Genomic DNA, 25,068 nt, shown 5'->3' on the forward strand with positions numbered 1-25,068 from the left:
ATGATAGAAATCCATTTGGATACATAGTCCTTGGTGTATTTTGTGATTTATAGATGTTGAAATTCTAAGCATGGTTCCTTTTCTGAAGGCAATTTCTGTGAAGAGTTTCACAAGATGCTGGGAGTCTGTGATGGAAAGGCAGCAGATGTGCTTTGAGAATTTGTTTCATATGGAAAAACATTGATTTTGTTTGTTTTTTTTGGAGGGTATAAACCTTTTTAAAAAATGCTCCAAGTCAGTATGGTACCTCGCCTGGAATGCTATGGTATGGAATCAGCCATCATCTTAAACATTTCCTCATTCTCCTCTCATATTGTCTTGTGTTTGATGAGTTTGGATGAGTGTAGGCTTTATATAATACCTGCCATAACAAACTTTCAGTACTTTATTTTCTCAAAGTGTAGAGACACCTTCTGAGCTCTGCTCACCTAAATCCCTAAGCAGTTTGCTTTTGGATAGAAAATTTACATAATTACATTGAGAGACACTAAGCTAGATCAAAAAAGTTGCATTAATTATTGATAATGTGAATTGTGATGTCAATTTTCCTTCTCTTGAAAAGAGCAGCAACACCTTTTTTTCCCATTGATACTTTAAATTCTAATTGTTGACTGTGTGTTTGTCTTCACATACTTTACTTACTTTCCAAGTAAAAATCCTCCTCCTGCTGAAGTGCATGTATCAATGTGTGGTACACAGCAGCGGTGCTAATGTAAGAGCAATATCACCAGGACCTCAGGAGAGGTATGTCTAACATTACATTACAGCCGACAGTCAAACAAGTTCGTCTGATGGCATGCTGGGAAAATGCAATGACCATCTATTCTGGCCTGGGAAACAAAATAACCCCACCAAGTCTTGCAATGCATCAGGGCAGTGGTAGATGTGAAAAGCAGCAGGAAAATATAATATGTGTTTGAGAGAGTCCCAGCTGAGCAAATAACAGTGTATTGTGCTAAACGAGTACTTCGGTGGTGGTGAAACCCCCAGTGGATATGTTGACATTGATTGGTGCGGTGCCTTTAGGGATCACCCTTAGCCAGGCATTTGTGACTATTCAGCACACCACTCACACTGCGGCACAACCCTCAGCAAGGTGAAGCAACTGGATGACAATACACACTTCTGCTAGAGCGGAGAAGTGAACAGGTGTCATGTTAACTGACCCTAACATAAATAATAGACAAAAAACAATGAAAGACAGTCAAAAAGGTGTAAAACTGATTTTCCTGAGCTGTCTTTATGGTAATTCTTTCTTTAATGAGATGGATGTACTTGGTGCTGTCTGGGTGTTTCTACAAGCCAACTAATGAAGAAAGAAGACAGCAGTCCTGTAAAGTTACTACACACAAAATGTGTGGTCAATCCTTTCATAAGTTTTGGCATTGAAAATGATGGAGTGATGTAAAACATCTGTGTTGTAAAATTAGATTTTACCAAGCATCGAGAAAGTAGTTTAAGAAGGGGAGAGAGACAGGCAGAACAGACATGAATATCTATTTTAGGGATACTTGGTGTTGTTGTACTTGATAGAACAGAAAGATGCATTTTGTTTAAACACATTTACAGTAAATATCTCAATGTATTTCTGTCAATCGAAGAGAACTAAAAAAATGCAAGACTGTAAACATCTGAGTCAGTTCTAATAGGCACTTACACCAATTTTAAAGCTGAGCCATTGCAAGTGAATGCAGACAGATGTAACCAATATGCTTTTGGTTAGAAAGAGCGATAGCTGAGGAGGAGATGAGGAAGGGATGTTGGAACGCAATACTGATGGAGACAAAGCGAGGGACAAAAGATCGAAAGAAGGAAAAAATAGAGAGAAATTGGCTGATTGATGAGGCCTATGAGCGCTGTTAGAATTTCCATCAATGCGGCTGTGACATGCAGTAGCCCTGATGTATCTTTGCCCTCTGGTAGCGATGTCTCGTACCCACACCATGCTCCACCAGAGGAAATGAATGCAACCTGTCTGCAAGTTATCACTTATGCTGAAAAGTACATTGTAAACCAGTAAGACAAAGGTGCTGTTTTTGTATGTTTGTAATGTAATAATGGATAAGTCAGCACATGGCAATGGCAGATAGGACATGGGTGGGGTGGGGGGGGGGGTGGTAGGGGTGTGGGAGGGCATGTTATAGGTGGTTGGGGGGCTATAAAGTGCATTGGCATTAGTGGGCAGTGGCTTTTTGACTCACCTTCCAAGGGCTCATAACTAAAGATTACCGGGCTAAGAATCAATGTTAGACTTACAGCAAAAACATTAAATATGGAGACAGGAGCAGACTGCGTTTTAATTTAAAAAGTTTTTAATCATCTCTCCACTGGATCCAGTAATTTATAAAGTGAACAGAATTTCAGAGGTTTATGACGTACAACCACACACACACACACACACACACACACATTTTGATATTAATTATCAAGTAACTGTAGGCCAGTTAACTATCCAGGCAGTGCAGAAACAGAAAACAATATCACTTTGTTGGCAGCCAGCAGAAGAGGCAGCCAATCAAGAAGCTTTTTGATACTGAGCCACAGTTTTGCTTTGTTTGATTGGCTCACAATCAGAGGCTAAAGCAGTGGTCAGAAGGGAAAAAGTTTAAGAACAAGACCAGGAGTCCTAAGGCCAAAAACTCTAAATTACTGAGGCATTCAAATAGAAACAAAAGTTTGAAAAAAAACTGTGAAAAAAGTTACCAGCAAGTGTGGCAGGTGACTCTATTGATTTATCTGCCAAAGACAAATGTTGTCAACATTTGGCAAGTGCTGATTTCAGTCCCCGGTGGAGTGTGTATGGCAGGACACTTTCAGAAAATGGCTGCGCTGTAGAAGTACTTAAAAAACACCATGAGGGGGAAGCAAGAAAAAGAAGGCCACAGCCCACTGGCCTCTCTTTGCCTTTGGATTTCCTACGCCCCCACTTCCCCACTCCTTTTCCTCTTCTCCCCCAGCCCTGTCCAACCCTTCCACCTTTCCTGTTATTTTGCCCAGCATGGCTCTTAATACTTAATGTTGTTGCACCATCCAGACTCCTGGGAACATTGCCGGCCCCAGAGAGGGTGCACACACACACACATACACACACACACGCACACACACACGCACGCACACACACACACGCGCACACACACACACACACACACACAGTGAGGCAACATCTCTTGCTGAGCAAATAAAGGTGTTCTGGAGCCTTTCTCTCAAATGACAGGTGACAGTGCTATCCAGGGGGGACGCAGCCTGTGACATTGTCCCTTTTGTCCCCAAGCCAAGTGAATGGGATGAAAGGGAGGGGGGAGAGGCAGAGGGGAGTGAGTTACATCTACGGGTGATACATCCAGCGACTGCTCTAACCAACAGGCCAGTATAGGTACACAAAGGACAGTCTGAAAGGGGACGGGGATTTGCACAGGGTACGCATTTTAATCTTGCAATTTAATCTGATCAAAAGTAGATGTCCTTACAGTGTTCTCAGTCCTCTTTTTCTTTTGGTGGAGGTGTTCCGATAGCAAATTTTCAGATTGGCAGCCTCTGTGTAAATATGCCCTACGTATTTTGTGTTTTGATGTGATGTGTGGGTCAGAGTAGAATGCAGTTGATGTACTTCAAGAAGCATATTTATACAGAAAGGAAGAAAACTCTCATTCTGCATAGAATACTGAGTGACAAAAAGAGTAAGGCTGATTAACTGGCTAATCTATGTGCTGCTCTAGAGCTGCAATGATTTGTTGATTAATAGATTAGTCGATGGAAAATGAATCTGTAACTATTTTGATAATTGATGGTTTTGGCCGTGTTTCAAGCAAAAATTCAAAATATTCGCCGATTAAAGTTTCTCAGATGTAATTATTTACTCCTCTTTTTTGTTAATAAAGGGTTTTGCATTGGTTTAATAAAACACGGACTTTGAATACATCATCTTGGCCTTTGGGAAGTTACTAGGCCCTTTCATTATTTTGTGACATTTTATTAGGATTAGAAGGATTAATCGATTAATTGTGAAAATAATTGGCAGATTAATCAATCGTGATCGTTAGTTGGAGCCCTATTTTACTAATTTCTGCTCAATAATCTTGACATATTATTAAGACAACTGTAAACATAACAACGTTGGATTAATAGAACAAACCTTCATTTTGAGATTGCAAGTTCCATGTGGCCCACGATCAGTAAAGAGACCACCCACTGACCAGACCCACCCAGGAGCCCAGCAACAAGAAAGTGTTGCAGAGCCTCACTTCTCGGTGAGAGCCAGTAATACTTACTTAGAGATACTTGTACTGTGCTTGTATGTTTCTCCCTGTTCTTCTTAATCAACAGTCAAACTGCTTGCTTTGATGTAGCGACCCCCTGCAGACACTAACCAGCCACGTGAAATACCTGACATACCCATACCTGACTGACCATATTCTGAACTGGTAATAACCCATAGACACAGAATAATCCTCTGACTTCACCAAGCACCCTAACAGTTATGGAGGTTTTCTTGGAATTGGCACATTGCAACCTTGAAATAGAAAACGCAGGTGGTCAACTGGTCTGTAATGGACTGTGTGCCCCCATGAGCAAGAAACAGAGAAACTACATGCAGGCTTCCTTTACAATGTTCCTTTACAATGAAACCCATATCCAAGTGACACACAGACAGGCCCAGAGATGCTGAGTGTCGTATGAGTTGTTTCAAAAATATCAGAATACATTTGAAAGAATAAGATCAGAATAGAGACAAGGGCTAACACAATGATAGCTAATGAATAAAGAGAACATGAATCCTCTGTTATCCTCAGTCTAGTTGCCCCAGTTTATCATGTTTACCTTCCAAAGTCTTATACATTCACAAAATCTGTCCAGGATCTGCTTTGCATAAACCCTACTATTCTAAAAGCACTGACTGTCTCTCTGGGCTCTTATAATTTTCTCCTCTTCACCACTTTCCAATGTGAACCCAGTTTCTCAGCTATACCAGGGAAAATAAAAAATAAATCACTGAACAAAATAAAAAAAATATATATATAGCCCAGAAGATGCCAGCAGCTTTGTTGAATGAGCTTTCCTTTATGTTTTTTCTTTGTCTAATACTTCCCTATAAATTGCCATTTAAATATATTTTTGAGCAAAATCCTGGATAAATTATACAAAAACAGGAACATTCCCAGATTTGACTCTACCTATCAGACCTTAGGTGATATAAGTATCACACTGTCCCTATGTCTTTCAAAAGTCAGAGCAGGTTAAGAGATAAAAACACTTCATACTGAATAGGTCAACAGATAACAATGACTGATTTATAATAGGCTAAAAGATAAAATCAGCTGATTGAGAAAAGGTGAACAGATAAAGAACAGTGCAGCAGCTTGGGCTTAATAAAACAGAATGGCAATTAGTGTGCAGAGCCAAGTCTCCTCTTTTAAACCAAAGCTGCTCTGTCTATAAAACTTAGCTAATAGCAGCATTTCACATCAGGACACTTCTGTCCTTCTGCCAGCACAGTTTCATGTTGTGCCAAGATGTATGTCATTGAATTATCAATGATGGGATAGCTTCATATTCCCATCCTTAAACAAGTACTTAGGTGCTGGATGTCCAATTCTGATTTTACTACTGGTGTACCTCTCAGTGGCCTCACAGTCAGTCAAATTGTTGGCCACTATATGGGCCAAATAAATCATCTCTCCAACTGAAATGGTATACCAGTGTTCCTTCTGGGTTTCTGTCTGGAGCCATTTTATATTTCCCTTTGGTCTTTCACACCATTTGGGCTTTTTAGGGGCTCTGTCACTAATAGACATGTCCTAATCTGGTGCTCAAGAGGTCAAGCTGTCTTAAATTAAATTATAACCATGTCTCATTGAGGCAGAACATCACCCACATGCCTCCCTAGATGGTCTGGACCCCAGATACACGCCAGTTGATTATTTAGATAATGAACAGCACTGCACATGCCTCTGTGGAAGAAGGATCTTTGAAGAGGTAATAGAATGGCCAAGCAATACCACTGAGATATTAAACAATGAAAAAGGCAAGATAAGGGGCTTTATACAGAAGGCTGTCTGAGTTGTGTACCCAGAGGAATATGAAAAAAATGAGTGTAACTTATCAAGTAAATAATGATTCTTAAAAAAAGAGAGAAATGTCTTCTTTTGTCATTTTATTATTCCATTTATTTTTTGTTTGCTTGCATAAAGCTGTCCTACTGGGATTTACTTCCAAACCTGATCATCATATACAGTAGGTCTCTGCCAAAAGTTCTAAAAGTTTGAGTGCATGAGAGGGAAAAAAAATGGTGACACACACACACACACACACACACACACAGTCTCCTGTGGTTAACATGGTTGAGCCCCTCTTATCTTTTATTTATTATTTGTGTCTTCGTCAAAGTCCTGTCATTTTACACTGTGCATTTTTGTTTTAATCATTTTATCAATTAGAAAACTGCATTTAGACTCCAAAAACATTGACATATGGAATACATAATTTTAAAGAAGCATAAATAAATTCACATATACAATGCATCGTGAGATTGTATCTGACTATCAAACCGGTCAACCTGTTCTCACTCCCTGACTCATCACTCATGGACGCATGATCAAGACCCATCAGCATCAGTTTGTAGCGCACTGGGGATCCCTTTAGCGTCATAGTTTAACACAGTGGGGAAAGCCCAGTACTGTCAGTTTTTGACAGTAAAGGTAGGTATATGATGTGTAAGAGAAAACTGAGTAAGGAGTGGATGGAGGACCAGAACCCAGACTTTCAACCAGGAGAGCAGTGTTCGTGTCCTATGTGGAACAAAAAGTCAATTAAGTCATTAAATATTTTTATTTAAGTTAGGCAAGTTATGTAAATTAACTTATGTGTTAACTGATGTACGTAATTATTTTAACCCAAAGCTTGATCTTTTCCTAACCATGACCAAGTAGTTTTGCTGCCTAAACCTAACCAAATTGCTGTTATTTAATGTTTCACAACTTAAATAACATGCCGTTTCAAAATGGCGATGTTTTGAAATGTTAGAGTTTTATTTTGAAAGTGTAACCGGACATTGCATATTTATTGTTGCTAACTTTACCAAATGTTGCATATTTGTGATTGCCTACGTTGCTAACTTGAAGCCGTAAAAATGACGCAAAAGTGATGCATAGGGCGTTCAAAAGCGATGCCAAGCGTCAGTATGTGATGAGTCGGGAGTGACTGTGTTGCATTATACTGGTAAAAAGGTTTGTTGTTTTGTAGAAGAAATCAAGAGTGAAATGTTCTATGAGAGACACAGTAAGGGGCAAACACCAAATACACAAATACACACTTGTAGTACAGAATTAGAACGAAAAGGGTGTGCATAGCATTCGAAAGCAGATGCACAATCAGAGATAAAAACACCTTGACTTGCAAATAATATTCAGGTTATTAATGTTACTTGAACTGTGAGGCCACTCCCATATCACGTGAGTAGGATTTACACCACTGTATTGCTGTGAACTGTTCACTCTGCTCTGCATTTCACAGTCACAGTACAGAAACAAGAGGCATGTGGTGATGCCAGTATGCCAAGACAGAATGTGCTTGTTGAAATCTTAAGGTTTTTGGCTCATGAATGTTCAATGTAAGTCTAAGAAAACAACACAAAAAAATTAAAGAAAATACACAGGACGTGTACAAAGCCAGAGACTTCTTCCCCAAATGGTGTCTGACAGTTAGTCTTACTGTAGTTTACCCAAGGTTGCTTTCAATTACCTCTTACAAACAAAGTATATGCATTAGAGCCCTTTGGACACACACACACACACACACACACACACACACACACACACACACATACATTCCCTCTCTTTCCAGTCTTTCAGTGAAGGCCAGAGCTGCAGCTAATATTGAACACAATTTGATAGAACAGACCGGTCACAGTATTTGAGCTGTTTGGCAGAAATCACAACAACGCTGACTTACTGTTAGAGGCACTGAATGGTCGCTATAATCAGCCCATGTTTGTTAGAGGGCAAGGTACGAACAAGAAAGCAATCAAAGCTGATTTCCACTAAAAAAATTCAGCTCTAAGTGTATAAAAGCTGTGTGTGTTCAAGTGTGTACCCAACTATGTTAGCAATAAAGGGCTCAGTTCACCCAAAATTACTTTATTATTTATTATTATTACGATATGACATTACGATAACACATTTTCTTTTCTTTCCAAGTATACTATCCATCCATACATTACATTTTAGTTTTTTTAACTGTATAACCATCTATGAGATTTTTGTCTCTACCCTAATAAACTCAAAGTGACTGAATCTGTGGTACTCAAATCATTAAAATAATATTTTTTAAAAGTGGATGATGCATATAACACACTAAACTGTGTTGGCTAAAAGTAGTTCATATGAATACAGTCACAGTGAGGTCTGCGGATAATTGTTACGATTCTTTTCGCAAATTAATTTCTGTTCACTCCTGCAACGTTGCAGCACAAACCTCAGAGACAGATGTCGTTAAACACAGTCACAGAAAACCCAAACTACCTACATGAATAGCTACTGATCAAAATGGGTTTTTTTGTAAGTTTTGTGGAAATCTTTTTCAACTTTAAATCTGTCCAATACAGTCCATGTTTTGGAGCAGAGTTTGCGATACTAATAAAAAAGGCTTTCTTGTCTCCTGACCATTTTGAAAATAGTAGACAGAAATTGATGCAGACACACCTCTTGTTTTTATTTATTTATTTTAAGTACAGGACGGTGGTTTTCCACTGCAGTCATGGTCCTGGCACTGCCATTATTGTCCAGTTATGACAAATTGACCAGAGAAAAAAATAACAAAAACGGCAGTAGAAAACATGCTACAAAAAAATCACCTTTGGATCAGGAAAGGCATTTATTCATTTACTTCATGAGAACAGAGTAGGGGAGTGGTGATGGATTGTTCCATCTGTGTAATATACTTTGTTAAAAAAGACTGATGGTATTGGATAGAGAATGTAAGTGTTTTTCTTTCCCACTTCTCCTACTCCAATAAATGTTGTGAATACCTGGAGGGCTGTTTCTTCATAATGACACATTACCTGGTCCAATATTGGCACCACATGGATGCCATTTCAATTTCTCTGTGATCACACGACAAAGTGTTTTGGGGTAATCGTGACTTTCCCATTTGCTTTATGGCCAAAATGTTTTGTTCTAGCTGGGAAAGAGATATACATATTTTTTAGCAGTTTAACATCTAGAAATAATCACCTTATTCATTTTGAGATCTTATTATTGTTTAAAAGGGAGACCGTTAGGACAGCTCTTCAAGTTAGTTCAGCTTTTTCTTGTCAGATTTCAGATATTTAAGACAAGGCTTGGGTTCAGGGCCTCTGCTTAAGTGGAAACTGCTGACGTTTTTGCTTTATGTGATCAAAGTGTACAACAGAGGAAAATGGAAAAGTTATGAGCAAAAAGATGGGATGGATGACATACAGTTGGGCAGGCATAGTGCCAAGCTCCACTCATGGTACAGCAGAGAAGTTGGAATCCGGCTTAGCTTGCTGAGCCGCCATGACACTTCTTAAACGGTGAGGATGAGAAGTCAGTGAAGAGACAAAGTAGGAGTTTGGTCAAAAATATAGCATCACATGTTAAATGAATGAATACTATAAATGTGTTTTACGTCATAAACTTCTTAAGATTACTAAACTTATTACCCCTAAGTCTGAATTCAGATGATGTAATAGCCCCCAAACATGTAAAAACACCTCAAACATCAGTGCAGATGCAGTTATTAATCACGATTAAGGCTGCTTTAAATGATTTAAAGCAGCCTTGAGTACTTTGGTCCAATGTCAACAGATATAAAGGACCACTTCATTCTTGTCAATCTGCTGTGAATTGCCACCATTATAACTGCTATGAATGTCATTTTCAAGGACATACTGTAGGCTGGTCGAGCCTGCTTGAACTTGGTGGGCACATGAAAAGCATGTAGGTGGAGTGTACAGGATTGTTAATTAGGTCCAGGGACAGTCTCTTGCAGAGTATAAAGAATTGCTTTAATACTTTGTTCCAGGCTGTGTTTTTAGAAAGGATCTGACCAATTTACAAGGTTAGAGGGACATCTGCAAAGTATGTAGATCATCTAATATATCAAAAGGTTGTGTTTTAATTCACATGCCACAATGGAACTGAATGGAGGTGCACAGCAGTTTGTGGTGAAGAGACAGTCGGGGTGATGGTCCCTTGACACTGACAGCACTTTGAAATCAGCTTTTGTTGTACTGTCGATTTAGTATTAATGATGCCAAATGAAAACTTTTCATTGGCTAGAAACAGCCCTGATTTTGATGTTTTTCATATAATACTGTAGCTTTTTAATTAAATATTCATCAAATGAAGATCTGTGCATGATTGGACAAGTGGGCTAAGAAAAGCAACTAAGCAGCTTCTTATCATACAAAGATCTGAGTCCAAAACCTGATGGAGAACTAGCAATTAAACAAATACTCCTGCCTACTTCACTCATCTAGTTTTCTTTTCATCACTGTACTAAAGTAGCCAAAGGAGTTGGGTGTTGCAAGTTCATTCTGTTTTCACTTGATAAAAAATTAGTGGATTATCCTTTCTTTTAACTGTCAAACTTATCCCATTTGTACTAACACAAATCTTTGGCTGTGCATTTATTTTATAGTGAAATATAACATCAACATCATACAAAATTGTCATATCATGCATATATTCCAATACATCCTGTATTTGATATGAGCAGCTTAATAATTGAATGTATTTGAAATTTTGTTACCATCCTCAGTCATTAGTTTTTGTGCACAGTTCTGTTATAAGTGTAATTACATTTTTCATGTAAATAATGCAATCTTTGTGAGTCATAATAGAGAAAAAAATCCATCCCCTGTTAGGAAAAATACAGATCATATAGGTTTGAGCAAGTCATGTTGGACAACATTCTGAGACGCTTTCACATACATACATTATTGCTTTCTTCTGAACCCACTCAAACTGTTTTCTCGTAAGAAGATAATGGGTGTTTTGACACACCTCTTCCTCTGGCGGTGCCAGAGTTGGTCTCCATTAGCAGAGGAGCAGAGCCCCTGGGAGAGCTGACAGTTGGGGGTGCTAGGTTGTTTGACAGGGTTATCAGTAGGCGGCCTGCAGCGGTTTCAAACACTCATACAGATACATTGGGTTATTAAAAATGAAAAGCAGCAGAAGGAAAGTAGGAAAAATGGAGGTTAAGAAAAAGGCAACAAAACTGAAATAGTAAAAAAGAGTCTGGGCTATATGTGTATATGAAGATTTGACATCATTTAAGCTATGCTATAGCAAAAGCTACACTTGTACAGCATTTCTGTATTAGCTTGCACACAACTCTGTGTCATGGGGTCCTATTATGCACCTGGCTCAAAGCGGCGCACAGGACAGTCCAAGTGTTACTGCTAATTTCCAACCGTCGCAGATGTCATTTTCACACCCAGCACCCACGTTGTTTAAATAACAAATGTACTTATGCTCATCTGTGCGCCCACTGGAGTGTGGGTCTTAAAATGAGGAATTGTTGGTTCATTGCTATATTGAGGCTACAGAAAGCAATTGCGCCGTTGACCAACAAAACCTGGTGTATCTATGGCACAGTATTTCCCTGCGCCTGGATAAGCGGATTCCAGTCAGGTGGGTCTGGTCATAACAATGAACATTCTGATTAATAGCGGGTGGGTTGTGGATGGATGAAATAGGGCCGACCGGTCAAAATGCACTGACAGCAGCCTCTCTAATCATTAAAGTAAATTTTGAAAATAATACTCATACATTCAATTCAACACATAATAAAGAAATCACCTGGAAGATAGAGATATCACCCATGACCAGTACATTTAGCAGGCTTCAGACACCTACAGGAAAGCAACAGCAGCAATTTAAAACTGCAGATGTAGACCTGTCGATGTTGCCACATACAGGAAAAGAATAGGTGTGTTTGACTTAATGTGGCGCTGTGTGATGCATGCTGGTTAGAAATGTTGTCTGACATTCACTGACGCTGCAAAATGTCACCATGTCACATGACATTAAAACCTTGCGTGTGCAAGGCGGCTGCAGTTGTCTGAGTCCAGCGACCGCTGTTGCTTTTCTCCGGCTGTACAGAGTTGGAGCCACCTTTTGCCAGATACCGCGATATCAGTCATTTTTCTAAGCTCACAGTAAGCTCACATAGGTAGAATGTTTTTATACCCCGCCCCTGCAGTTGCCTGCAGCTCACATTAGACTTCAAAGTCGGAGAAAGTGTCAGCCGCAGTCATCTCGAAGCACCAAAAGTCATAGCTGTTGCAATTCTACCATCCACCTGTGTACGATTATTATCATTACTATCATTATTAACATAACTATAAATATCTGTACCATTTTTCATTCAGTCTATAGCAACATCACCTTTATTGTCTGTACCTCTGTGTGTATATTGTGTTGGCTGCCACCCACCCCTCTCTCTCTCTCTCTCTCTCTCGCCCTTTCTCGCTCTCTCTCTCTCTCACACCCAACCGGTGGAGGCAGATGGCCGCCCACCCTGAGCCATGGTTCTGCTCGAGGTTTCTGCCTCTTAAAAGGAAGTTTTTCTGTTGTCTAGTGCTGCTCTTGGTGGGAATTGTTGGGCTTCTGTAAATAACAACCTAGAGTATGGTCTAGACCTGCTCTTTTATGATAAGCGCTGTGCGATAACTGTTTGTGATTTGGCACTATATAAATAAAATTTAATTGAAATTGAAATTGAACTTGACCCCCTGCCCACCAGTTTAGTTATAGCGTGCCTTCCTTCCATTTCACCCCTACTCACTCGCATAATTAACTCCTCACTCACCACTGGTATTGTACTCCCCTCTCTACAGATTGCTGCTGTGACTCCCATCATGAAAAAAAAACTACTGCTGACTCTTATGACCTTAACAATTACATACCCATCTCCAATCTTCCCTTTCTTTCAAAAACATTGGAGAGGGTAGTGGCCACTCAACTACAAAACCATCTCAACTCTAATAACCTCCATGAACCATTTCAGTCCAGTTTTTAATCCAACCACAGCACTAAAACAGCCCTTGTCAAAATCACCAACTCTGGCCTTCTAACCATCCTCATCCTCTTAGACCTGAGTGCAGCATTTGACACAATCTCCCATCCACTCCTCGTGGAATGGTTAGCAGGTAGTGGTGTCACAGGTGTTGCACTTTCCTGGTTCTCCTCCTACCTCACTGACTGACAACAGTTTTTTCAATTTAAGAATCACAAATCACAGTGTGCGACTGTAGCCCAAGGTGTGCCCCAGTGGTCAGTGCTGGGTCGACTCCTCTTCATCATACACCTCCTACCCCTGGGGGCGAACATGCGATGCCGCAACATCAGTTTCCACTGTTATGCTGATGACACCCAGCTCGACCTTCTCTATCACACCCACCACCTCCCTACCGCCCATCTCCATCATCAACTGCTTCCAAGACGTCAGGAACTGGATGAACATGAAGCTCCTCCAACTAAACAGCAAGCGAGACAGATTTCATTCTCTTTCAGCTCCAAATCCACCCTCTCCAAACAGCAAAACCTCATTATCTATATTGATTGTTTACCTGTCACTATGTCATCCAAAGTAAAAAGATACAGTGTCACCCTGGATTGAATACCACGTAAAAACCATTACCTGGACTGCCTTTTTCCATCTCCACAATATCTCAATACTCCGACCCTCTCTCTCACACTCCAGCACTGAAACTCTCATCCATGCCTCTCCACCAAACTCATAAATCAACTCCAACTGGTTCAGAACTCTGCAGCAAGAATCCTGAGCTTCACCAAATCAACGGAACATATGACACCTACTCTTATCAAACTTCACTGGCTCCCTGTGCAATACCAGATTAAGTTTAAGACCCTACTCCTCACATTTAAAGCCCTCCACAACATGGCACCTACCTACATCTCTGACCTTCTCCCAGTTTATGCCCCCTCAGGCTCCCTCCGCTCCTCCAATGCTGGAGGGAGCCAGAACCTTTAACTGCTCGGCACACAGCTTTTGGAACACACTACCCCCTCATATTTGTCAGGCAATCTTTCACAAAACTCCTCAAAACACATCTTTTCCATAAAGCCCATAGTCTTTAGAGTTTTTATTCTTGATTTGTGTAATTGTTTTGTCCTCTTATTTTAGACTTCTTTAAACTTGCACTGTTTGACTCATGCACCTCATTTAATTGCACATTTTTATTACCATGAATGTAAGATGTCCTTGAGTGTCCTGAAAGGCGTCCACCAAATAAAATATTATTATTATTAATAATTGCACCACCTGCAGGCAATGTGTGTGATAGCTGCAATTTATTGTAGGGAATGATGCTCATGTGTATGGTAGAATACTTATTTTTTATACAAAAAATATATATATTCAGATACCCATGATCACTAGTATCCCCTTTAGAATGAAGTGATTTGTTTCTTCATAAATAATAAGTGAAGGAATCCCATTGCAGAATAAAAGTAGTAAGACAGGAATACATTAATAACAACAGAGTAAGAAGTAATTTCTAAAGGATTACGCTTTCTGAGTAACTTCCCGAACACTGCTCACAGATCACTCTACAGCTATTGTAGGCACGTGCCCAATAAGTGATTTAAAAATGAGCAGCAGAAAGTTCAAATATATCCTATAAACTACAAGGCAACTAGGAATGGGCCTTTGAAACCACGGTAAAGTGTGCTCTCCCTGTGATCTTGGTTAGGATCCCTGCATGTCTATGTCCTTTTAGATAACAGACTACCTGCAGCCCTGAGGTGATGCAAAAGCACTGGCCGTTGCCTTGTCCACTCATCTCTTGTCCTATTCAGCCCTCCACCTTAGTTTTATATTCTGTGGGCAACACACAGGGAAATGCGGGCACCACAAAGGTGTCTGTGCGATCAGCACTGACTTCTGTTTGAGGATCAAACCTTGAGATTATATCCCCGGAGAAAAAAAAGAGTGATGTGGAAGAGAAGGGAGAGTGTATTGACCGCAAGAAGTTTCTGTCTGTGGATAATTTTTTAAAAGGCACTGAAACTTGGGTGAACTTCTATCAGCTAATAAAGGTAGGTTAAAGCAAAGTATAAGGGTGTGATATTTTATGTCTTCAGGAAAGATGTGCTGAATATTGCCATTGGTATATTGTGCCTACCCGCTCTGTGCAAGGTCATTTTTCATCTTTCAAATGTCGATTATGATGCAATCAGTGTTGACAGTGACAGGCAGGGTACACCTGTGCAGAAAACAGTGTGGCAGTACCCCCCACACAGGCAGGCACACACACACACACACACACACACGCAGCTGTCAGTTCATATTCAGCTATGTGACACTTAAGACTATCCAGCTCATGACACAGCATTGATTGATAGGTAGCCTCCTAGCCCTCTGTTTGTTTTGCTGTTGTGTCGGCGTCACTCGGCAGATTCACACCTCCCTGTCGCAGCTATCTCTAGCTCTCTTGCTCTCTCATTTGTGTGATGCTAGCTTTGGCATGGGAGAAAAGCCTCTGACGGCACGGTGCTAACCGATGCCAGGCTAATCGCCAGACACGCTGCCAGCCCTCACAACTTATCATCCCTGCTCAACTCCTCAACACTTGAACTGCAGCTGATTGATATGTTAGCTGTCTAGAGCCAAAATGTGTGTCTGTGTATGCAGTACATCAGCTTTTTGACGCTTTAATCATAATACAAAAAAAGAACAGACCTACGATTACAATTAGAAAATAAACTGTGGCTGGAATAAGGTACTGTGCATTGACTTTACCCCATTTATTGTTTTTTCTGTAGCTTTACCAGTGATAAAGGGACTGCTGGTAATACTATGTGTCCCACAGTTGTCTGCTCTGATTCATGACCCTCTCTTTGTGCTTAGGGAAACATCCGAAAACATTCCTATTTCATTTTTTTCTAGACGTTTTTGTCCCAGTCTTATGGGTACACCAGACCACAGAACAACATAAATGAAAGGTAGTGTTTGTGATGTCCAGTTTCAAGTTTTTACCTTGAAATTTTTTTTTTTATATAGGGCCAAATCATAATATTATTAACAGAGACCCAACAATTCCCATCATGAGTAAACACTTGGCGACAGTGGCTTAGAGCAGGTAGAAACCTCGAGCAGAACTTATAGACTCAGGGTGGGCGGCCATCTCAACTGGTTGGATGGAGAGAGAGAAAGGGAGAGTCACTTGCCACTTCCATATGTAGGCAGCAACAATGAAAGATGAAACTGTCTATTTTATATGTAATTACACGCACCAACAGGATGCATGTGTCAGCAGGGAGCATAGACTAGGTGATAATGTGGGTTGGAGCTCAAGCTCTCATGGTCAGAAATCTGCAAGGCAGAACCCTAGCATACTGACTTTAATCCAGGGTGTGTATCATGTGCTTACCAGCCCATAAAACCTCCATATCTGGGGCAACAGTGAGGCACTTGAACCCTGGATCACATACAGAGCAACTGTCCAAAGGCCTTGGAAGATGGCTGGTAATGCCGGTGACATGACCAGACAGACAGAGTGCATCATATCAACCATCAAGAGCAGCAAGCACTTCTGCCCACAAAAGAATATTGAAATAGACACGTGTTTTAATGTGAAGAGGCGCAGACTTACTAACACATGTTATTATTAATATGTACATATACAGTATCTCACAAAAGTACACCCCTCACATTTTTGTAAATATTTCATTATATCTTTTCATGTGACTACATTGAAGAAATGGCACTTTGCTACAGTGTAAAGTAGTGAGTGTACAGCTTGTGTAAAAATAACACATCACACAACCATTAATGTCTAAACTGCTGGCAACAAAAGTGAGTATACCCCTAAGTGAAAATGTCCAAACTGAGCCCAAAATGTCAATATTTTGCGTGTTCACCATTATTTTCCAGCACTGCCTTAACCCTCTTGGGCATTGAGTTCACCAGAGCTTCACAGGTTGCCACTGGAGTCCTCTTCCACTCCTCCATGACGACATCGCGGAGCTGGTGGATTTTAGAGACCTTGCAATGCCCCACAGATGTTCACTAGGGTTTAGGTCTGGAGCCCTGCTTGGCCAGTCCCTCAACTTTACCCTCAGCTTCTTTAGCGAGGCAGTGGTCGTCTTGGAGGTGTGTTTGGAATACTGCCCTGCGGCCCAGTCTCCGAAGGGAGGGGATCATGCACTGCTTCAGTATGTTACAGCACATGTTGGCATTCTTGGTTCCCTCAGTGAACTGTAGCTCCCCAGTGCCGGCAGCACTCATGCAGCCCCAGACCTGACTGTAGGCGTCACCACAATAACAGGTTTCTTCTGAAGTTCGCGGACGCCACTGTTTTAGTCAGTCTGCTCCACGATGTCCTTAAAACTAAAAACATGGTCATAGATTTCAGGAAAACTCCCCACTCAACCTCTCTAACAATAATCAAGGGCTCACCTATTGATACAGTGGAGTGTTACAAGTACCTAGGAACAGTTATTGACAAGAACTTGAACTTTGACCATAACACTTCTGCTGTCTACAAGAAGGGTCTTCAGAGGCTTCATTTTCTGCGCAGACTGAATACCTTTAATGTGGACAAAACTTTGAGGACTCTATTTTATAAATCTTTTATTGAATCAATTTAAACTTTTTGTTGCATAGCTTGGTATGGGAATCATACAGTGCAAAGCAAAAATAAACTGTCTAACATTGTTAAGGTAGCCAGCAAAATAATTGGCACTCAACAGTTTTCCTTGGCAGACATCTATAAAAGACAAGTTATACGTAAGGCTCAGACTATCACAGCCAGCTCTGACCACCCTCTTTTGGAGGAATTTGTTCTTCTCCCATCTGGGTGAAGATACAGATTCCCCAAAATAAAAACTGACAAATACAAATTTTCCTTTGCACCCACTGCAATTACTGCCCTAAATTTGCACTTAGCTTGAGCTGCTGCTCAGAAGCATCCTACATTGTTGAGGCTACCATTTCAACATCATGAGTACTTTCAGACATTTAGGGGGCTTTCACACCTGAAAGTCCGCACCAAGGTCTGAACTAAAGTTTATATTTTGATACATTTGGTTAGTTCTGGTGTGGTTTCACATTGTATTTATGCGACCGCACTAAAGGACTTTACATGACAGACCTGTGTCCTGTTGTCATCATCTATGTGGGCTGCGTCTCCCTATCCTTGACATTGATTGGTTTGTTAACAGTTCTGCGGGTACCTTTAACAAGAATGAATGAATGAAGGATAAATATTTAATATCGTAGCCACTGTATTGTTATTATGGCATTACTACCTGCAGCACCAACTAGCCTATAGCCTACTTGAAGCTAGTTCAAATTCACCAAATAAACGTCCTCGTTGTGCAAATATTATATCGTCACCTCCGGGCATTAAAGGAGGAAAAGACAGCGAGCAATCCTTCTGCATCTCTGTTCGAGGCCACAGACCAAAGACGCGAGTGGCAGTTTGCTTCCATAATGGCCATCTGTATCAAAAGAGGTGCCATGTTGAACTTCAGTATATCACAGTATATCATACAGTACATACAGTATATCACTTTTGTGATATACTGTATGTAAACCAGCAAAGACAATATTGCTTTAGAATTATAATTCAGGTTGTCCTCCTACTTAAACCTGCTGCAGTAATGTAACACTAGCAGTTAGCAGAATAATAAAATAATAGTGGGTGATATTTGATTTTAATATTAAATTGGGACAACATGATGGCTCCATACCACTGGGCTGAAAACATCAACTATACTAATTTACAATCATAGCGCAAACTCTTCCACCAGCAGTGCATTGTGAAAAACTTAGCAATCTTCCTCAATCTCCATCCACTATGAAAAAGCACAGGCAAGGCGTACTTATTGATTCAGAGAAATACTTGAGACAACTCAAATTCCAAAGTCCACAATCTGATGCCTCTTGAGGAACGGGGATGGAGCTCAGGCATTTATGAACAACTACATCTGTTTTCTGTGAAGGCCCTGCAAAGGACAACTTAGCAATACCAACACAACTCAGCTCATAAAACTTTATTGCAGCTAATGCACATGTCTTTCATACAACAAGGAGATTTTACAAAATGTATTTACAGAAGCCTTAACCTAGCCAAGCCAGTTTAACATTACCAGTATTTTGAATGTATGACTTACATTTCCCTCTCATTTACAGTATTCTTTACAGTCAGCATACCTGAAGACATCAGTGATCATTTTCATCCTTTCAGAAGAGCCATTTTGCACAATTAATTATTGTTGAAAAGGAATTGCACATTCCCCAGTCCTGAAAACGACACATGCTAGATAACAGAACACAGATCACAGCAAAAAGGGAGCACGGATTTCTTAAAGTTTTATTGCAGTTTTGTTAGGCTCAAGTCACGTGTTCACAAAATCAGCCCGCACATTACTTTACGCACTGCTTACTGCCAATAACTGACACACACAGAAAGAAATGAAAGTCCACTGCAGGAAATATTCCCTCAAAAACCTGTCGCCTTGCTGTCTATATTGTCACTTCATGCAATAACATTAAAATGTTTCCAGAAACAAAAAACTACTACCTGATTTTTCACACACAAAAAAAATTAAGTCTAATAAGGACATATTAGGGATACAGCAGGGCCTCTTCACTTACAATCAACAACATCAACCATGGGTTCCTGAATTCCACTTGGTGAGGGCATTCTCAATGCAAATGTATTGAATATTGGCATAAAACATTGGCAACATCAACACCTTAAACCCCCTAGTAAGCAGCTTTCAAACATGTTCCACATTTACATTACTTAAGCCAGAATTTTCTTTCTGTTTGATGTTATCAAAACACAAACAGAGAGCTCCATTATGACAATAATCTATAAGAGTTTCTAATTAGTCCATAATGTAACACTTTTGGAACAGCTGGAGTGATACGGGATTACTGAGCTACTGGTGTGTTAAAAAAACCTGTCGACTCGGGTTCATATGTCATTTTAGTCCTGCTTGAAATCAGCGCAGCTTTTGACACAAACAACCATGGAATTCTTATAAAACATCTGGAGGGGATGAAGTCAGTCTACAGGGCAATTCTTAGAATGGTTTACCTGTTACCTGAGAAAAATGACATTTACAGTCAGAATAGGAAACTGTTCTTCACCCCCTTGCTTCCATTAAATATGACATTCCTCAAGGTTCAATTTTAGGCCCTCTTTTATTCTCACTATACATGCTTCCCCTTGGCACTATCTATGAGAAGTACAATATTTTCACTGTTATGCAGATGACACATACCAGTTACACCTGACAGCACACACTCTGAAGAGCCTCTTTAAACTTGGAAATGGACTTGCCCGATACAGGGGATGTAATCGATTTTCGCTGTTCTAGCTTCTTTTCCATCCAAAAACAGCGGCCCTTTGTGTCAACAGAGACCGTCTGGCGTGCCGCCATCTTGGTGAGGTCGCCTTAGCTGTAAGTTTCGTTTCTGTGGTCAGATTGAAGTAGAGAACAGTTTGCTTTGGCAGAGGCGGTCTTTATCGGCCTCTGTTGGCGACCCGAAGGAGCTACATAGACATCCAGGATATGTACGGATTTGTCTCGTCGAGACGAACAAAAAGAGCCCACTTGTAGGATGTTTTGTTCTCAAGCTGTGGCCTGTAAAGCATGGGAGTGCTTTTGGTCATATATATGACTGTTTTTATCAATACTTCAATGTTTTGGAAGCTTTATGTTATTTGGAACGTGGTTGTATGGAGAGAAATAATGTTTTGAAGATAACTCCCAATAAAAGAACATATAAACAGTAAATATGGCCAAAACATGGAACTTCGCCTGGTATATTTTTGAGAAATTGTGTAATAACTGTTGTATATTAGTTTCTTTTCATCAAATTTACAGTTACAGTTGTATTCCAGGTGTATTAGAAGATACTCAGGTGCATTATAATCTACCTTATGATGGTTTGTTGCATTAAAATAAAGCTTTTTTTCCCAGGGGAGGATGAAAATATCATATATTTTTTTTATTATTATTATTTTTTTGGGTATGTTATTTTAGGCGTTTTTCCTGGAAATAGGTGCCAGGGTTCTTAACTGTCTGGATGACATCACGAAAGCGAAGTAATTTTATTTGGCCCTCCTAGCTCGGTCACAAGCTTAAGCACTGTGCTTGGTCCCATTGGCGTTTTCTTGGACACTTAACTGAAATTGAATTTTAACAAACAAGTCAGTGGTATTGTGAAGGGCAGCTTTTATCATCTTAGAACCATAGCCAAATTAAAGCCATTTTAATGTCACAAGGACCTGGAAACATATATAAATTATACATGTCACAAATACATGTGTTTATCACCTCTTGGCCGGATTACTGCAATTCCCTTTACTTAGACCCATTCCACACTTTCCCGACTTCAAATCGTTCAAAATGCAGCAGGTAGACTCTTAACTGGAACAAAGAAAAGACAACACATCACCCCGGTTCTGGCCTACTTGCATTGGTTACCCGTGAAGTACAGAATTGATTTTAAAATGCTACTATTCATTTTTAAAGCCCTCCATGGATTAGCTCCACAATACATTGCTGATATAGTGATTCCATATTCGGCTTCTGGGTTGCTTAGGTCATCCTATGTATACAAACTGAATGTGAGCTCACCTCAAATGTCACTAATAGAAAATTATTAAAATTCGAATATTTCCAAAGTCTTCAATCTAACTTTTTGATAAAACATTCAGGGCACTTTTAAGGACGCCTTGTACAAAGCTGCCTTCCAAGCCCTGTCGTAAGAAACAGTGTTTAATCTTACCATTGAACATTGTAATTCATATACATGTTCTGATCAAATAAGGCACCCACATCTTATTTCAACAGTTAATGTCATATGATTATTTTACATGAGATATAGTACTGGTGGGAGACATTTGTGTACCTTCTCTTTCGTGAATTATCTGGTACAGCTCCTGTCCTCCTCCTTTTGCTTCCCACAGATTTAAAAGACGTCTTAGGATATTTTTACGGTAATAATCCCATTAGAATGAGGTGAGCACTTAATTACTGCATATTTTTAGAGTCCTCCTGGGATATCCCACACCTGCAGTGGCAGGTCTATTTGAAACAGTGCAATACTGTTGCTGATAACTCTGCTGAACACTGCTCAGTCTTTAATCTCTTCATTAAGCATAAAACTAACGACTCTCACTCCAGCCAGTATGTTTGAAATGAAATGTAGATAGAGGTTGGAAAATTAAACACAGAAGCAAGTTCTGGTTTGAAATGATTAATAACAGCTGGAACTCCGCTACACATGTGACAAATAATAGGTTTGAAACATTTAAGCCTTTCTAGTCAAAGATCGGCTTTTGATTCTTTTTTCTGGCTGACAGCAGGGAGGGTGCAAGGGGGAAGGGGAAGAAAGAACAAAACAAACCAGAGGCTCACAAGGGTTTCATTTTGTTGCAAAGAGCTCAGCAGACAAACATACTGATGGCTTGAATCATGATTAACTCACTCATCACTAAATACCGCCGTAAGCACTGAGTCAGAAAATAATATTATGGCGGATGCAGGTCGGAGGTGGCAGGGTGGGTTTAGTGAGGGGTTTTTGAGCTAGAGGTCAATTAGGTATGCTAAATAGTCTGGGCATCAGTTCTCCCTGCTGCTGATCTGTATTCTGCACTTGACTCCGATGCTGATCTCAAAGTCTCCCTGCATCCCCTCCTCTAAGGATAACATGGAGTGAGTGGGGGAGGAAGAGGAGTGAAAAGGAGGAGAGTGTTTTTATCGTCTGTGGCTTAATAGGGGAAAAGAGACAATATTCCCCTCCCATGTTAGCTCTTCTCAATGAAGTGCACATTAAGTCCGTGTTGGAGGTGTGTGGGAAATAAATGGCTGGCAGCTGGAATGGGATAGAGAAAGGTCAACACGTCACACAGTCAATCTATCAGGAAAGCTACTTCTTCAGTCCTACACTGCAACAATTGTTGAATCTGTACAGAGACACAGGGAATGTGGCTATAAACACTGGGCATGGTTCCCCATTACTCTGTTGAGGAACTTTGATAGGGCAATGTCTTCCACAGCAAAGGAAACAATTTTTGACAAGAGCCTGTAAATGCATTTCCTATTGTTGTTCACTCCACTCACAATGTAAAATCCCCTTAGCTGGCAAACAATAAATGGACGTTGCTTTCCCCATTATAACGACCTGAGAAACAATTCAAATTTGTATGTATGATCTGTAATCATACATCAAAATCAGTGTCTTTCATTTATTTCCCCAGGCCATAGTAACTGAAGGATATAAAATTAGCTATTACCTTGTTTTCCATATTCTATTTTTTCATAAACCAGTGGTGCAATATGCTTAGGTTTGGGGACTCGTCTTCAATTTGGGGCAATTTAGCCAAGTGATGGGTGTAATTTGTTTCCCCCGTCAAGTTGCCATTTGCATTTAAATTCATCATTACCAGCCATGTTTTGCGGAGATTTCCCCAGATCGTAGGTGTCAGGGCACTCCAGTGACTTGCTGCAAACGCCCATTATGAGTGCTGCAGAACAATTCTCATTCTTTTGCCAAAGAACATGGGGTCCATTTTTGCCAGTAAATTCCCCTTGAGGCAAAGGTAGGAGACTTTGCCTAAAGAGGCAGACCTGCAACACGTCCTGAATCACCTGTGGGTTTCCGTCATATGGGCTCCATTTGTAAGAATGAACTAATAAGTATGCGACTTGTGAAACAAGTGTAATTCTGCAATGCACTGGGAGAATCACCAAGAGAGGAGAGAGCCCCTGTGAGGAACAGAGCCACCACTTACATTTTAGCACCTGCAATACTACTTGGATTGGAAGGCACTTCTCTCTAGTGTGGTATTTGTTAAACTAAGAAAGAAAAATGAGAGATTAAATAATTAGCACATGATGTGAACTCAGGATTTCATAAGCAAAGAGACCCAAAACCACTCATGTGAGGGAGCTGGTTCGGCATTTATTTGTTTTGAGAGCATTAAAATATTGTGCACACATCACATGTACAAAAGGTGTTGTGAGCAGGTCATGTGTAAACATACGTATTAACATATGCCACTGTTTGAAAGAAATAAGCTTTTGGAGAATAATAATTCCCTTATAGAGACCTTGAGTTAGAATATTAGACTGTGTTACAGTAGTTCAATTCAATTCAGTTGAATGGGGCTTTATTGGCGTGGGAAAGATACATTTACATTGCAAAAGCAACACATTATTGCTGGTCCTGGATATTGAATTAGGACCATATGCAGGAGAGTGGTGCAGAGGTGCATGGTGGTCCCATAACCATTGTGTCAATGGATCGAAACGTCCTCTGTAATGCTTATCCAGCTTCCTCATGTGGTCATAAAAAAAGTATTTCTGTTTTTGTTATCATGAAATTGGAACAACAAATAACTTTTTTAACAATTTTAACAGTTTTACTTTTACTACTGCTTTGTATTTTCTTACTGTCTACTGTCTAATTGTGTGAGGTGTTACTACTGGTAACAGCAGCCTCTATGCTGCAAAGCCACTCCTGCAAACACTAACTTTTAGAAAGCACAGCGAGATTCTGAGGCAGAATAAGCTTCACCTCAACAAACCCTGGATAAGGAAATACAGCTGGCTTTTCACATTCTGTAAGCCGGCTGCTACCAAATACCGGCAACTCATTTAATGCTCATAATCTCAGCTCAGTCATATGCATTTATCTCCATTATGAGTTTGGAAAGATTTTAATCAATGCCACTCCACAAATCCATGGGAGAAAAACAAGCCTGCAGTTGAGAATATAGTGCATAGGCCATCACTAGAAATTCTGGCAGTTTACAAGAGAGCAGAGATTAGGGTTTATACACTTCCTTTGGTTTTTATTGGTACACTTTTCCACAGGTGAGATAGATACACATAATTTTTGTATTTGAAATGACTTGTTTTAGTATTATAGTAGAAGAGGGTTTTTTTCTGGCTTCAAACTTGGTTGCTCTTATTAGACTTGAACTCCAAATCAGTTAAATGGTGTCAGAAGTGTTCTTGACAATCAACCAAATCTTTGACAGATTGTCAGCATGAA

At 40.1% G+C, this 25,068-nt stretch overlaps 1 protein-coding gene across 1 annotated transcript in view; it reads right to left on the minus strand.

Moving 5' to 3' along the window:
• ntm (neurotrimin) overlaps positions 1-25,068 on the minus strand; it is a 459,955-nt gene that overhangs the window by 362,576 nt on the left and 72,311 nt on the right. The window lies entirely within an intron of this gene.

The sequence above is a fragment of the Micropterus salmoides genome, unplaced genomic scaffold, assembly GCF_014851395.1.
Source record: "Micropterus salmoides isolate LMB-PRFRI ecotype aquatic unplaced genomic scaffold, ASM1485139v1 Ms_hic_scaffold_9, whole genome shotgun sequence".
Taxonomy (NCBI): Eukaryota; Metazoa; Chordata; class Actinopteri; order Centrarchiformes; family Centrarchidae; genus Micropterus; species Micropterus salmoides.